At 39.1% G+C, this 17,633-nt stretch overlaps 1 long non-coding RNA gene across 1 annotated transcript; it reads right to left on the reverse strand.

Moving 5' to 3' along the window:
- Positions 1-11,974: 11,974 nt before the first annotated feature.
- LOC133857172 (uncharacterized) lies at positions 11,975-12,425 on the reverse strand. The gene is made up of 3 exons (XR_009898314.1): positions 12,389-12,425; positions 12,261-12,304; positions 11,975-12,112 (listed from the first exon to the last, which is right to left on the reverse strand). It is a non-coding gene; the product is annotated as an uncharacterized LOC133857172 (long non-coding RNA).
- Between the last annotated feature and the right edge of the window lie 5,208 nt (positions 12,426-17,633).

A 17,633-nucleotide genomic window follows, 5' to 3' on the forward strand; every position in this document is an offset into this window, starting at 1 on the left:
TGAAATTTTATTTTTTTTTCTTTTCTTGGCATGTCAGATATTGCTTGTATTTTTACCTGATATCTCAATTCTTTTTGCATTAATTTACTTTGCTTAGATATAATTGAGAGTTTATGACTATATCTGCCAAGTTTTTCCTGTATATGCAAAAATTGGATAGCTGCTTTCCTCATGCGATGAAAATGTACACTATCCAAGACTCCCCTAAAGGTACATCTTTCCTTCTCTGTCTTTTTGCTTCTGGAAATTCTGAATAAGAGAAGAGGTTTTAGATAAGATGGTCAAATTGACCAAAATGTTAGTTGAACCTAGAACCTAAAAATTCTGGCACTCTCTTTAGGTTGCAGCATCAAAAGAATCAAGCAGTTACTCTTATGAATTTTGTGCTATGTATATATATTCACTGCTTATGTGCTGAATTAGCAATATACCTTGTCCTTCATGGTGCAAGTAAAATTTTACCTTGTCCTTCATGGTACAAGTGAAACAATTGGGTGCTTCATCTTAGGGGGAGTGTATCAGATGAGGGTGGCTAGGCCCTAGTACCTTATAAGGTTTGACTTTTGACTGATCTTTCACTGATTTTCTCTCTTGTCTAGAAAATCTAGTTGCTTTTTTTCATATCAGTGAAATTCATACCTTTTGGGAAAAGTCTTCATACACACCCACATTGCATGAGTTGAGTAATCTATTTAAATTTTTTGTCTACAGGAAAATCTTTGTGCTGATTGAACTCTGAACTCTCTTTATATCTCTGCGTAGTTTTAAGATGCTATTTAATTGTTGTATCAGTTAATTATACATGCGTGTTCTTATGCTGACTTTAGGAAAAATAATTTCTGCAAATTTTTCTCAGTTTCTGTCTTTTCAGTGTGAAGCGTCCGGACGGCCGGATGGTAAGGTTACACAACCGGACGCGCGCGACCTGTCTCATGCTTATGTGGTAATGCGCGTTCAGATGGGTTAATGAGCCGTCCAGACGGGGACCCCACTGGTTTTAAAAAAAACCCTAGCCGCAACATCTCTCAGTATACCCCACTCAATTTCTCTCTTTCTTTTGGCTTCTAGTGCGTGGTTTCTTGAGATTTTTGCATTATCTCACTCTATTTTGTCCTTTTGTGCATTACTCTCCTCATTCCAGGTATTTTTTTTGTTGACTTTATTCTTTTCAGTGTTTTGATAACTGTTAGAATATTAATTATTTTGGGAATGTTTTTGAGAATAAAAATTGCATATTTGTTGTGTTGGATTTCTTTGTTTCCATAAGTATTTTGGACTGTATTGTGTTCTTGCTGGATGTAATTTTTGGAAAAGTCCAATTTACTGCCGTTATACTACTGGATTTTTTTTGGAACTAACAAGAATTTAATCTTTTTGAGAATATTTTTGGCAAAATTTGTTTGTTATTTTTTTGTAGAAATACGTCTGCTGGCAATCCACAATGCAAAGTCCAACAGAGGACAGAGAGAGATAGGGCAACCCTTCTAGTGAAAATTACGGACAGACCAGTCATTGCCGAGAGAAATGTGGTCCGTTCAAACATCATGGTGGCTCTTCTGGACAGTATCCACGACACGATCCAGACCTACCACTTGGGGTATCTGCACAACTGTACCTGTGTTGTGTACACCAGGCTGGTCAGATTATTTTATGCCAACCTCGAGATGGTTCAGGATGATGGGCGCGGGGTGGTGCTTCAGTCCACTGTGGATGGGCATACTATCACTGTTGATCCCCAGATCATCAGTTAGTTCATAGGGGTGCCTGTTCTCCAGATCTCTAGCAGCCCGTACAATGAGGTGGTAATACCTCCTTCTCTAGATGATCTCAGAGAATTTTTCCATGTTGTTCCCCAAGGAGAGGAGCAAGCCACCACCATTAGGATTGGTGCCTTATCTGCCCCACACCACATGCTAGCCAAGATTGTCCAGCACAACATCTGGCCCTTTGTTAGGTGTAGTGATCTGATATTGAAGAGGGCCCAGTTCGTATATGCCATCAGTCTTCACTTTCCTTTCTGTTTGTGCAAGCATATTTTGGGAGTTATTCTGGAGGCCCGTGATGAAGGCAATACTGGTCTCCCGTTTGGCTGCCTATTTACACGGATTATTCTACAAACAGGCATCAGTATTGCTGGCGAGCCGAAGATGAAGATCTAGGATCCTATTAGCATGCAGACTCTGATGAAGTCTAATGCTCAGCTGTGGCGAGATGATCAGGATGATGATGTGCCCCCGCTTCCTCATATTCCTGTAGGAGTACCAGATGTGGCATCCTATTCACAGACTGCTCCACCACTTCAGCATGATGCCAGTTATTCACAGATTTTGGAGGCATTGGCAGCTATACAAGGGGGTATGAGGTCCATGCAGCTATCCATGTCATCTATACAGCAGTCCATCTCTGCCATGCAGCAGGAGTTCACTTTATTAACCTCCGTGTAGAGCAGAACCAGCTAGACCTCCAGAAGTGCCGCAAGTACCATCATCCGTCCAGCAGTGATGATGAGGATGACGCGCCTATGGCTGACGCTGCATGACTTTTATGGTGTATTTTTTTATGTTTGAGACAATATTTTGAATAATTTGTTAAACATGTGTTAACTTTTGGACTTTATTACTCTGTTTACCCTTGTCCTTCTAAGACAATTAGGGGGAGTAATTTTTGTGTGTTTGATTCTCATTACTCTGTTTTACCCTTTGTCTCTTTGTGACAAAAAGGGGGGGTAATTTTATTTGGACCGGGATTGTATTTTTAACCGGACAAGTGATTTTTGTCCCAGCATGGCCAAAGTGGGAGTTTGTTAGTTTATAATTGGCTTCATTCTGTTGAACAAAATTACTTCTATGTAATGATGCGTTTAAACAGGGATTTTGCTATTCAGAGGTCTTCTAGAAGATTCTACACAGTCTACAAGTCAGAAAAATTGGATCCCTTGCAGCCATCCGGACGACGTGATATATTGTACTGACGTCGAACTGCCAAAGCATCATCCGTCCGAACGACGAGAACTTTCCGTCCAGACCTTCCTCTATGTCGAGAAGCTTTAAACTATTCCAGCTTGCATCCGTCAGGACGTTTCAGCAGCACATCCGGACGACACTTAGTGTTCGACCAGCTATGGGATTTCTTTCCAAAACACAAATATAGGAAGATCGCTGCAATCGTCCGGACGCGCTCATCCATAAGGCAAGTATTGCATTCAAAATTCAGACGTCCGGACTCTAGTCTTCATGGTCCGGACGTGCGAGCTACTTATATGGAAATTGCGTGCATCTGATTAACCGTCCGAACGACCATTTCCTTGGTCCGGACACGCGAAGCCTTGATATGGAAATTGTGTGCAGCTGAAGTGCGACCATCTGGATGACAGGGCAACACCGTCCGGACGTGGCTCAAAATAAGAAAGAATTTCAACGAAATTTTGGAAAGTCGATCACACAGTTTTCCGTCCGGACGTCTTATGTCTACCGTCCGGACAGTGCCTAGGTTTTTCAAGCCAAATGCTCATTTGAACCTGCAGCCTATAAATAGAGGTCCATAGGCTTGAGAACTGCAAGAATTCAGTATTGAATTCCTTATAGTCCGATTGGGTGTTAAATCTGAATATTATTTTAAATTTACTGTGTGAATTACGAATATTGAGTTTGTGAGATAAAATTTGAAAAAATTTAAAAAAGTTGAATAAAATATAATTTTTTTTTAAAAAAATAATAAAATATTATTCCGAATATTATTCGAACCAAACATCCACTTAGTACTTAGAGAGTTATATTGTAGAGTTATTGTGCTGAGTTAGTCACTCTTAAGCCATTGATGTGTGTGTTGTTACTGTGCTGATCTGAAGTCTATCTTAGGGGATGGCCCTAAGGTAAAAGATTCCATTGAAGACCCCTTCAGGTAGGAGACCTGGTTGGGAGGCGTTCGTGTTGGGTTACACATTAGAGTGCAAGGTACGACCACTGCATGAGGGGTATGTGAGTGCTACTACTTTGTAACTAGTCTTGTCTTCTGAATAGTGGATATCCTGGGTTTGGCTACCCTGGAGTGATTTTTCTCTTATTGAGTTTCCACTTCGTTAACAAAATTCTTATGTATTTTAAATCCCGTATTGATATTATTTTGTTAACACTTTGTGCACACACACTTGTTTTATATTAGAAGTCACTTTTTTTTTCATGCCCGTCCATAGAGATCTGAGTTTACTTAGTAAGAGATGCAACCTTGAATTGAGAGAAGGACTTTCTGACCAGGTTCAAAAGATCATCTTAGAATATTTTGGTCATGGGCCCTCTTCTTTTGTTCCTTGTATGACCTCGCACAGTCATAAGCATCATTCCTCAGTTCCTCCAATTCATTGAGTTGGAGCTTCCTCTATGAGCCAGACTTCGTGAGATCGAAGTTCAGCTGCTTGATGGCCCAATAAGCTTGATGCTCCAACTCTATCGGAAGATGACAAGCCTTACCATAGACAAGCCGATATGGGGACATGCCAATCAGGGTTTTGAAGGCTATACGGTATGCCCACAGTGCATCATTCAAGCGCAGAGACCAATCTTTCTGTGAAGGATTTACCGTCTTTTCCAAAATTCTTTTGATCGCCCAATTAGATACCTCCACTTGTCCACTAGTCTGAGGGAGATATGGGGTTGCAACCCTTGTGTGTGATGAAATATCTCTTCATCAACTGCTCAAAAATCCTGTTGCAGAAATGCTTACTTTCATCACTTATGATTGCTCAAGGAGTACCAAAGCGAGCAAAGATATTGTCCTTCAAAAATTGAACCACTACTCTGTGGTCATTGGTCTTGCATGCAACAGCTTCCACCCATTTGGACACGTTGTCCACAGCAACAAGGATATATAGATAGCCAAAGGAGTTTGGGAAAGGTTCCATACAATCAATGCCCCACACATAAAAAATCTCAACAATTAGAATGGGGTTGAGAGGCATCATATTACTTCTAGAAATATTCCCTAGTTTCTAGCAGCGCTCACAAGAGGTACAGTAGGTGTGAGAGTCACAGAACAAGGTAGGCCAATAAAATCCACATTGCAAAATCTTTGCAACGGTTTTCTTTGCACTAAAGTGGCCTCCACACGCATAATCATGACAAAAGGAGATGACATTAGATTGGTCATGCTCAGGGATACATCTCCTACTGATTTGATCAGGACAATACTTAAAAAGGTAAGGATCATCCCAAAAAAAAGTACTTCACAATGGCCATAAACCTGGATTTTTCTTGCCGCCCCCAATGAAAAGGCCTGTGACTAGTGACAAGATAGTTCACTATATCTGCTAACCATTGTGAAGGAGTGTGAGCAATGTCCATCAATTGCTCATCAGGGAAGGTCTCAGAGATGGGGGTGACTTCCTCAGTGAATTCCACAGTCAATCTAGACAGATGATCGGCCACCACATTTTTGAAACCCTTCTTTTCCCGAATCTCTATATCGAACTCTTGCAATAGTAATATCCACCAGATGAGGCAAGATTTGGCATCTTTTTTGGAGAAAAGATACTTCAAGGCCGCATGATCTGAGTAGACAATGACTTTAGAACCTAGCAGGTAGGATTGAAACTTATCCAAAGCAAACACGACTGCCAATAACTCCTTCTTAGTGGTAGAATAGTTGAGGTTTGCGTTGTTAAGAGTCTGGCTCACATAATAGATGACATGGGGGAGTTTGTCAATACGCTGCCCCAAAATAGCTCCAACTGCATAGTTTGAAGCGTCGCACATGATCTCAAATGGTGCACCCCAGCTAGGTGGCTTGATGATGGGTGTGTACGTCAGAATCTTTTTTAGAGCCCCAAATGCCTTCTTACAATCCTCATCAAATATAAACAGGGCCTCCTTTACCAACAATTTGCATAGGGGCCGGGCGATTTTGCTGAAATCCTGGATAAATCGCCTATAGAATCCTGCATGGCCTATGAAAGAACGAACCTCTTTGACCGTATGTGGAGGTGGACGGTTGGAGATCAGATCTATCTTTGCTTTGTCAACCTCAATCCCACGATGAGAAATGACGTGGCCAAGCACAATCCCTTGCTTTACCATAAAATGGCATTTCTCCAAATTTAGCACTAGGTTCTTCTCTTTGTACAGTACTGAGACCAACGTGAGGCGGTGCAGACTTTCCTCAAAAGATGAACCGTAGATGAAGAAGTCATCCATGAAAATCTCTAGAAAACATTCTACCATATCAGAAAAGATGCTGACCATGCACTGCTGAAAAGTAGCGAGTGCAATGCATAACGCAAAGGACTTGCGACGATAGGTGAACGTGCCAAAAGGGCAGGTGATAGTTGTCTTCTCCTGATCTTCGGGGTCCACAAGGACCTGGTTGTATCCAGAATAACCGTCCAAGAAACAATAGTAAGCATGCCCCGCCAAGCGTTCCACCATTTGATCAATAAAAAGGAGGGGAAAATGATCCTTCCTGGTTGCGGCATTCAACTTGCGGTAGTTGATACAAACTCTCCATCCTAATTGAATATGAGTTGGCACAAACTCGCCATCCTTGTTTTCCACTACCATCAATCCATCCCGCTTTGGCACAACATGAATTGGGCTCACCCATTTGCTATCAGAAATTGGATATATGATGCCTACATCCAATAACTTGATCACTTCAGCCTTTACAACTTCTTGCATAGCTGGGTTGAGCCTTCTTTGTGGCTCCCTCGATGGTTTGGCATCCTCTTCCAAGTGTATCTTGTGCATAACCACTGAAGGGCTGATTCCTTGGATATCTTGAATGGTCTAGCCAATAGTCCCCTTGTGTTCTCTTAAAAAGTCCAGTAATTTCTCTTCTTAAGTATCAACTAAGTCTGAGGCTATAATCACTGGCAAAGATTCGGCTAGACCTAGGAACTTATACTTAAGATTGTCAGGTAAGGGCTTAAGTTCCTTCTTAGGGGGCTCGAACTTGCTATTCTCTAGAGGAGCAAATTCTAACATGGCATTTGCTTGCTCAAGTAGCTTGTTCAAGTCCAGATCTTCTCTGAATTGAGCAAAGCATGCCTCCAGTGGGTCCTCAATGCTTGCTTCATCAATAGTATCTTCAATGATCTCCTCAATCAAACATGCACTTCCAATCTCAGTAGTCTAATGGTTGTTTGTTGATATCAAAGATGTTTAGCTCCACTGTCATGTTGCCAAAAAAGACTTCATGGCCCTTGTTCTACAATTGATGAGGGCATTAGCCGTAGCTAAGAATGGTCACCCTAGAATTACCAATATTTGAATTCCTACATTCTGGACCAGCTATAAAATCCATGAGGAAATAGAATTTATCAACTTTAATCAAGACGTCCTCGATGATTCCCCGTGGTACCTTCACTGACCTATCAGCCAATTGAAGTGTCATAGAGGTAGGCTTCAATTCTCCCAACCCCACTTGCAGGTAAACTGAATAAGGTAGGAGATTGACACTTGCTCCAAGATCTAGTAGAGCCTTCTCTATTTGGCTAACTCATATCATGCAAGAGATGGTCGAACATCCAGGGTCCTTGTGTTTGATGGGTGGCTTGCATTGAAGGATCAAACTAACGTGCTCGGTCAAACATACCTTCTTCGGGACATTAGTTTTCCTCTTGATAGTAATCAAGTCCTTCAAGAACTTGGCATAAGACTGCACCTGCTGGATGGCATTCAAATATGGGATGTTGATCTGCACTTGCTTGAATACCTCCAGAATGTCCTCAAACTTCCCTCCTTTCTTGGGGACAAGCAATCTGTTAGGGTAGGGCGCCTTAGGTATAAACAACCTAGAAGGAATCTCAACAGTGGCGGTAGATGGCTCCGCATCTCTCTCCTTTATGCTGCCACTTCCTTGCTCTTTTTGTGCTATAGGTTCTCTTCAGGAAGAACCACTTGGCTGTCCACTTGTCTCCCAGACCTAAATGAGACAATGGCTTGCACATGCTCCTGCCCTTGCACAGCATTTGATGTACTTCCCCCATGGAATTGCAACTTCGGCTTTGGCACGGGCTGGCTGGGGAGCTTTCCTTTTTCTCTCTCACCCAAGTGACTAGCAATCTGCCCAATCTGGGTCTCCATCTTGGCAATTGCCTGGGTGTTCACCATGGTAACATTCTTCACGTCATTGATGGATTGGCCTGTAAGCTGCATGAAGGCCTTGAGAGTGTCCTCTAACGTGGACTCTGAAGAAGAGGCTAGGGCTTGGGTAGGTGCTTGGTATGCTGGTGTTGGCGATGCTTGACGACCCTGATGACGAACCAATTGATGAAATTCGGGGGGTATTGATTATGGGCTTGATGAGGGGCCCCCCCTTGATTAACGATGGGTTCTGCTTCCACAAAAAATTATGGTGGTTTCGCCACCAAGGATTGTAAGTCTCAGAGAATGGTCCATTGGATTGCTTCCTAAAGTTACTGAAAGCATTGACTTGTTCCATTGATGACTCGATAAAGGTTGGCAAAGAAGGACAAGTCTGTGCTGAGTGCGATGGACTAGCATAGATGGAACAGCAATCCACGTGGAATGGGTTTGCAGCATCGACCTTCTTAGTGAGGGCATCTATCTTCATCTTTAGCTCAATACCTTCCTTCACCTCATAAATGCCTCCCTTCTTTTGGATGCGAGCAGATTGATCCCAATAGCTTGAAAAATCCCACTGCTGGGAATTGTCATACAATTGATCTAAGGTCCGATATGCTTCCTCTCCAGTCAAACTCAGAAATGCGCCTCCATTCATTGACTCAATCATGCTACGGTTGGATTGAGTCAATCCTTGGTAAAAGAACTACACGAGTCTCCACTTCTCGTATCCATGTGGAGGGCACTTGATCAACATATCTTTAAACCTTTCCCAACTTTCAAAAAATTTCTCATCCCCCTCCTAAGTAAAAGAACTTATTTCCTTCCTACATTCGTTCACTTTGGATATTGGGAAAAATTTATTGTAAAACTTATTTAGCAAGTGAGAAGGGAAAAAACATAAGGTGCACAGACTCCTCAGAAAAGTTTGGAAATTTGAAAGTAGCACAAATATCTTTGAACTTTTTCATACGGCTGTAAGGATTTTCAAGGTCTAAGCCATGGAATGAGGGCAAGAGTTGGATGACATCAGGTTTAAGACCGAAGTGGGTGGCATTTGTAGGTGGCAATACTATACATGAAGCAGAGTTTGTCGCAATGGGTGCGAATAAATCCCTGAGTGATCTAGTATAATCCACATTTTTTGCTCTTAGCTGTTCATTCTCTCCCATAGGCTGCTCCACATTCACGTTGGGGTTTCCTACCATGTTGTCTCCCATCTCAGAAGTCGTTCTATGCTCAACAGGTGCTCTACGCTTTCTCCTAAACACCCTTTCAAGGTCAGGATCTAAGGGTAATAATTCTAAATTCAAGGATCTCCGACCAAGCATACACAAAATTCCAAAAAAATATTTAACCAAAAGACAAGCAAGATAGAGAAAAGAAAAATTAAAAATAAAAACAAACAAGATAGAGAAAAGAAATTGCAAGTAGGGTAAACAAAATTCTCCAAGGTGCAATCTAGGTTAGTTCCCAGGAAAGTAAGGGGGGTCACAAAGATCACTTAAGTCCCAAGACCTTCCTAGCCAGAATTTGCCTTGATATTGCCCCTTATATAGCTCCGTCAACCCACACTAGCAAAATCTTATCTTTTCTCTTCTTTTTTTTTTTTTCTTTTTTTTTGAAGGTTAAAAGAAAATAGCACAAACAAGATAAATAAGAAAAATGAAGACTAACATGAATGCATACAACAAAACAAAGATATCAAAAAGGTAAAAATTAAAACTTACTAGTCTAAACCAAAAATAATTTTTTGGCAAATATTTCTGCTACTGAACTTTTGCAGGTAGTGCCTCCTGTGTTGGTGCGCTCGAGCAACTTCGAAGGTCGCTCGATCGTTAAGGCGCTCGATCGACTTTGATGGTCACTCAATCGACTTCATAAAATTTTGCAGAACCTGAAACAAAAACAGAACAGAAACCCTTTTTTAAAAAAAAATTAATAATAATAATAAAATAAAATAAAAGGATTAAGAAAATAATTTTTTTAAAAAAATCTAGTTGAAAAACAAAATTAATGTGAACAAAACTTGATTTTTTTTTTTTTTTTTTTAAATCAACACATTCTAGGGCAACAGTGCCAAAAACTTGATGTGCAAATTTTACTCGCAAGCGCACAAGTCATATGTAGCATAGTGCATGCAAGTGTGAGATCGTATCCACTGGGAAGTGTGTGTAAAAATAAATCAATTTCTATTTAAATTAATTATATTTTAACCTAGAGCCGTGTTTTTCGGATTTCTTTTAAGAACAAAGAAATAAATAAAAAAAATGAGTAAATAATGCAAAGAAGAAAAACACTGAGGTATCAAAATCCTCCAAATCAAATCAAACACCATACTCTTGCATTTTATTCATAAATTCGATTCAAATGAGCTCAATATTCAAATTCTTAAATAACAAAACAAGAAAACATTTGATGAATCCAACTCAAAAACAAATCACAACGACTATCCCTTAGGGTAGAAATCATCCATTGTATCCATGTGTCAAACAAATCACAATGGATATCCCAATCTCAAAGAAATCAATCGATGTATCCATCAGTAGAAATACGACAATTATCCACTTAAAATAAAAATTCTCAATCCAAAGAAATAATTCGATAAATTGAAATAGAACTTGAATATAAAATAAAAACATCGAATCTACGAATATCATGACAAGAGTATAAGTGTTATCATTGAGGAGGTTTCATCCTCAACCTTAGTTGAGGATTTTAGCCTCTCATGACTAAAAACCACCAAACAATCTTGAAATGAAAACATAAAGAGATAAATTAAAATGACGAAGAAAAGAAAGAAGAACAAAAATTAAATAACTTTAAATAAATTAAAGCAATAAATTAAAATGACGAAGAAAAGAAAGAAGAAAGGAAACTAAATAACTGTAAATAAATTAAAGCGATAAATTAAAATGACGAAGAAAAGAAGGAAGAACGGAAACTAAATAACTTTAAATTAAAAGAAATATCAACTTACAAAAGAACAAGACAAGAGCTAAAACAAATGCTCTGAAGAAAATTGATACTCTAAGTGGTGCCTAACATGGGGTATTTATAGCAAAAAATTAGGTTAAACCCAATTTTTACAAAATAGCACCTCTACCCCTCAAAACCCTAATAGGAGAAAAGAATGCTAGGGTTTAGGGACATATTTTCAAAATGGCACCTCTACCCCTAAAAAACCCTAATAGGAGTGTCAACAGTCGTCAACGCATTGAAATTCGTGCATGCCATGTCATTCCTAATAATCGCTCAAGCGACTATATGGGTCGATCAAGCGACATCGCGCTCGAGCGACATCGTGCTCGAGTACTTGTGCACCTTTCAAGTGCTTGATTCTCCAAAGATACTGCCACTTCAGCCCTAACACCAATGCGTTGAATGGCTCTAAAGATTTCTTCTCCTGTTTCTTTGCAATTGCCACAGAAATACTGCAATTTATCTCAAAGTCCTGCAAAACACTAAAACTAACCAAGAAATCAGAAAATAACAAAGCTAAAGGTTTAGCAAATGCAAATTAAGGGGTCCAAATATACATGGCCTGTTTGGTAAGTAATTGTGTTGTGGAATATTTGTGTGTTAAATAGTAAGAAGTGATTGATGTGATATAAAATTTGAGAATGTTTTATAGAAAAGTGAAAAAAATTTGTTTTGTAGTGAGTTTTTTTTATTTGAATAGTAATAAAATACGATTGATGTGATATAAAAAGTGTAAAAAAATTAAAATGTTTTTGATTTGATTTTTGTGGGAGAAGTAAAAAGAAAAAAGAGGGAGAGTTGAGAATGGTTTGTCAAACAAGCCCACAATATTTGGCACTCGGTAGCTGCCTCCTTCACGAGTTTCCCCTTCTTCTCTTGTATTGCTTCAATGCAAGCTGTAATTGCTTCTACTCTACGTGGTATTTATGAGCAATGTAATTGCTTTGCTTGAACTACTCCACTCTAGTTTTTCCATCCTAGGACAATCATTTGTAATAAAGTAGAATTTCAGTAGCATCCTTGCTAGGGGCTGAGATGATGACCTTCTTTGCACCTCCCTAGGAATCAAACCAAACCAAACTAGCGAAGATAACATCATCAAGGCCAGAATATAAAAATAATAATTAATCTTTTTTCAGAGAAAAAAGAACAAGATAATATAAGACATTGCTGGGCAGGAAATTAATTAAAGGAAGCACCACTTACTTTAATTCCAACACAGCAGCACCAAATTCGAGCTAGAATATCACCTGAAATAACATGTAAGTAAACCTTAGGCAATAGCAACAAAAGGGACCAACTTTGGAGGAAATGCTAAAAAACCAAATACTTACAGCAAGTATATGAAATCTCCTTTAATAGGACATGATGACTGTGAATTCCTAAAGGTCTGAAACAAATTCTTCGTATGATTAACATATATGAAATAAAATTATTCATCAACATGTATGAATCAAATAAATATCTATGAACATATATATTTTTTCCTTTCAATACCTATGTAACTACGCTATTTTGAGTTCCAATTACTTGGTCATGCTGAACATCAGTTACAAAAGTGAACGGATCTTCACTTGTGTTTAGTTCATCTACTAGTGATCTTTGGCATGTCTTCAATAAATAAAAACGTGGAATAACATGTTAGATATAATATTAAAATTATAAATCAAATATGTGGACATAATTGGTAATACGCATAATTTAACACATACATCGGCTTTCAAATCTATGAATACCTGTTTTTTTTTTCTTCCTCTATTGTTTGGGATTTGTGTCACTCTATCTTTTGTTTGATGATTTTGACTTTTTGATCACCGCTTTTTCAACTGTAGACACCTTTCTGTTTGATGGTCGCTTAGTTTGAACCACGAGAGGACTACATACCTCTATTCCATTATCGGTCATAGATGCACTTGGGTGCGATTTTGCACTTGGAATTGAATGGGAAGGTGGACTTTGTTCACATCCTAGACCACTTAATTTCTTAGTTAGCATATTAACATAATTTTGCACTTCCGTGCAATGGTCCACGTTTGGTGCTGCGATTGTAGCTAACTTCAGCATATTTTGGCTTAGTTCAGCATATTGATCTGCAGTAGAGTTGCCACTCAAGGGATCATAACTACTTTTGATTAACTTATATGGCCACTCCAAATCCTTCCTTCATCGGTTTAGAAAATAATTTTCGGGCAACAATTCCACATCTTCAAATGTAGTAAGTACAGATATGACATGTCTGCACGAAATTTCTCTTGATTCAAACAAATAACAACTGCAGTTCCCTTCACATGAAGGGTCATTATAGTAAACAGTAAAACATACTTTCTTTATGTAAGAATCATTAATTTCTACCCGTTCGATCACCCAATAGGTACTAATTCCACCTTCACTTTCTAAACGAGAGCAACCACAATACAAAACCTCTGAAATCTCCTTTTGAACTTCTTTGAACTTTGCATGGGTGTAAATTTATTAAAATTGTTTCTCAAGGGGAAACCTGCTTACACATGAAATCGTGGTATGAAAAAAATCGAAATCAATAACATTCTCAATCTCAACCTTCCAACACAAAGCGTTATCGTATTGATCCACGAATTCCTTCAATGAGGTGGAAAAGTGCACATAACCATAAAAAAATGCATTCATGCTCTCACTACGTTGTGTGATAGTCATGCCGGCCGAAAATACACCATTTAAATATGCCGGTACCTAGAAAGTCAGTTCACTGTATAAATCACGCAGCCATGCATTCTCCTCCAGTTTATAACACTCAAGTAGACTTTGCCAACTTGCATCAAACTCGCCACATGTCTAAGAATTATACACATAATTTCATATGGCACTCTTAATGGCATTGTACTATGAATGTGATCCAAATTTTTCTAAAACATTTTTCAGTATGTGCCATAAACAAAATCTATGTCAGGCATTTGGAAAAACCTTATTAATTGCATTTTTCATAGCCCTACTTGATCTATAATAATTGCCCTTGGCGCACGACCCTTCATGCATTTCAACCATACCTCAAACAACCAAACAAATGTCGGCAGCACCTCCTGTGCCAAGGTGAAGACGTCGAGTTCGCGATATAATTGTAACATACTTTCTCTCCAAATGTAAGATTCTCGTATCCCCCCGCTTCAACGGCTAGCAAGTTATAGATCTTATTCATACGGATTCCAGCTCTATCATCTATATCAAGCTTTCTCTTTGTAGTAGGATCCAACTTCTTGTGGCATTTAATATATCTCGCTTTACCTGGGCTTAAATCGTGATTATGCCCTAGATTACATTAGTCACATACCACGTTGTACACACTAACGTTGCACTCAAAATAGCCTTACACCCCGTTTTGCTTGTTTTACTAGACTTACAAAGGCTATTACTTGAACTGGATGATGCGTTGCCTTGACGAGCACATGCTAGAGTGATGTAATGTACATCTCCATTTTCATTCTTTTTTTTCTTCTTCTATACCACACCAAAACTTTCTTGCTTTGCATAATTTCTATAATATTCAAGAAGTTCCTCTATGGAGCCAAATAACATACCGTCCTTAGGTTTCTTAACATTTTTATCTTCATCTATGAGCTTGTGCTTGGAAAGACAATTGACCAAACTATCTTTCAACTATTCATCAGCTACAGTTTTATTTCCATCTATCTCAAAACGAATAAAACATAGTGTAAAGAACCCAACTATGAATAATAACATTTAGTTTAAGATATGTTATAAAAATTAAAAGTAAGCATGAAACAACCAACATACCATTTTGAGGGTCCATTTCGATGGACACAACATCATCAACTTGTTCATGTGTCAACGAACATTCATCTTCGCATTGTGAAATCAAGGCCAGTTGTGATAAGTCCATCTAAAATTTATTCCACAAAAAAAATAAAAAAACAAAAACAAAAAAACGATTAATTAAACAATTGTATGAGACGAGCTTGGATCAATCTAAGGATTTTACCATGGACTTATCTAAAAATATTGAGAATAGACTCTGATCTATTTGTTTTATGTCTTTTGGTTTCTATTTTCAAACCAACATTTACAAGAACCAAAAAAAGATAACAAAAGCAACAATAGTCACTCTAAATGCCAACCAAGCAAAGTTAAAATGGCGGCTTATTATATGAAAAAAGAATTCCTAATGCAAAAACAGAAAAAGAAGCAGCATAACATCAAAAGGAGACATCATAAACATCATAGGACAAAACAATTAGTAATAGAAAAACAAAACATTGGCAATATATTGGAAGGAGAAAGATATTTAATGCTTTAAGACAGTTCAAGGAAAAGAAGCAAGAAGGGAAAATGTGTCATATTTCCCAAAACTCCAATTGGGCTAATGCTAATCACTACAACAACTACCAAGCAGAAAAGAAAATGAACGTGAAAGGGGAAAAAAAGAGATTGAACAATGCAATTATCCCCAAATCTCAAGTTTGCAAAATGCGAGCAACAACTAGTCAAAACATGTTAGTTTTTGTGTTAGCTGCATTCTGTTGGACAAAATCACTTCTATTTAATGTTGCTGCTTTCACAGGGATGCTGTTTTATTCAGAATCTACACTTCAATTATGAGCTTCAAGAAGACTTTGTGCAGAATTCAAATCAGTTAGTTTAGTTCCCTTGCATCCGTCCGGACGACGTGGTATTCCATCTGGATGCTCTTCAATCAGCAACATCCGTCCGGACGACGAGAACTTTCCGTCCGGACGCCCATCAGTGTCTAGAAACTTCAAACTATTCAAGATTGCATCCATCCGAGCGTAATGGCAAATCGTTCAGACGCTCTTCAAAGTTCGAGAAGATCTCAGTGTTCCAGTGAATCCGTCCAGACGATGTGGCTATATCGTCTGGACGCCATTCAGCGTTTGACAAGCATTAGGGTTTCTGCTTCAAGACACAGTTATAGGAAGACGGCTGCAATCGTCCGGACGATGTCCTCCATAAGGCAAGTCGTGCATACAAAGTTCAACCGTCCGGACGTTAGTCTTCATGGTCCGGACGATCAAGCATCATATATGGAAATTGCGTCCACCAATTCAACCGTCTGGACATCAGCCTTCAGGGTTCGGACGCTCAAAGCCTTATTATGGTAATTAGTGCAGCCAAAGTGCAACCGTCTAGACGCTAGGGCAACACCATCTGGACACGGCCTTGTTATGGAAGCTTTCAGTGCTATTTTGGAAAGGCGGTTGCAGTTAACCGTCCGGACGCTCAGTCAAGCCGTCCGGACACCCTCGAGTATTTTGATCATAACTTTTTGGTCAAATATCGAATTGGGACGAAATCGTTGTCATTGGAAAGCTAACGAAAAATGATACAATTTAATGGTTTGGACAGCCAATAGAATCGTCTGGACTGCCCCCGTACAGACGGAAATATCAAGCGTCCGGACGACCTTGCCAAAATTCGAGAATTTTTCAGAATTGCTTTTCGGACACGGAAACAGTTGCCTGTCCAGATGCCCAAGGCTACCGTTCGGACGCGCGTGCTAGAGACTCTGATTCTAACCTGATTTAGGACTTCTAAAGCCTATAAATTAGAGGCTCTAGGCATGCATTTGACACAAAATTCGGTGGTGAATTCCTTATAGCTTAGAGAGGGTGTTTAAGGAGATATTGAATATCTGCTAGTTCTCTAGCTTTTGCCAGTGTGTGATTTGATCAGCTGTGAAGTCTATCTTAGGGGTTGACCCTAAGGTAAAGGATTCCATTGAAGACCCCTTCAGGTAGGAGACCTGGTTGGGAGGCGTTCGTGTTAGGCTACACGTTATAGTGCAAGGTGCGACCACTGCATCAGGGGTATGTGAGTGATACTACTTTATAACTAGTCTTGTCTTCTGAATAGTGGATATCTTGGGTTTGGCTGCCCCGGAGTGGTTTTTCTCTTAATTGAGTTTTCACTTCGTCAACAAAATATTTGTCTCCTTTAATTTTCCCATTTAATATTTTGTTGCACACTGTTCACACACACTTGTTAAAATTAGAAGTCATTTAATTTTCAAAACACATCAGACATTCTCAAATCACTGAAAGTTGCCAATTTAACATGACATAAAAAAAAACAAGTTTAGCAGACCAAACAAAAGGATAATATTCCATAAAGCAAGGAGAAAAGTGAAAACTAGATGGAATTATAAAGATGTTGCTGAAAAATTATAATCACAAGCATCACCGATTCTGATATAACCTATAAATAAGAGGCTCTAGGCATGCATTTGACACAAAATTTGGTGGTAAATTCCTTATAGCTTAGAAAGGGTGTTTAAGGAGATATTGAATATCTGCTAGTTCTCTAGCTTTTGTCAGTATGATTTGATCAGCTGTGAAGTCTATCTTAGGGGTTGACCCTAAGGTAAAGGATTCCATTGAAGACCCCTTCAGGTAGGAGACCTGGTTGGGAGGCGTTCATGTTAGGCTACACGTTATAGTGCAAGGTGCGACCACTGCATCAAGGGTATGTGAGTGATACTACTTTATAACTAGTCTTGTTTTCTGAATAGTGGATATCTTGGGTTTGGCTGCCCCGGAGTGGTTTTTCTCTTAATTGAGTTTCCACTTCGTC

Source organism: Alnus glutinosa, chromosome 14 (assembly GCF_958979055.1).
Source record: "Alnus glutinosa chromosome 14, dhAlnGlut1.1, whole genome shotgun sequence".
Lineage (NCBI taxonomy): Eukaryota > Viridiplantae > Streptophyta > Magnoliopsida > Fagales > Betulaceae > Alnus > Alnus glutinosa.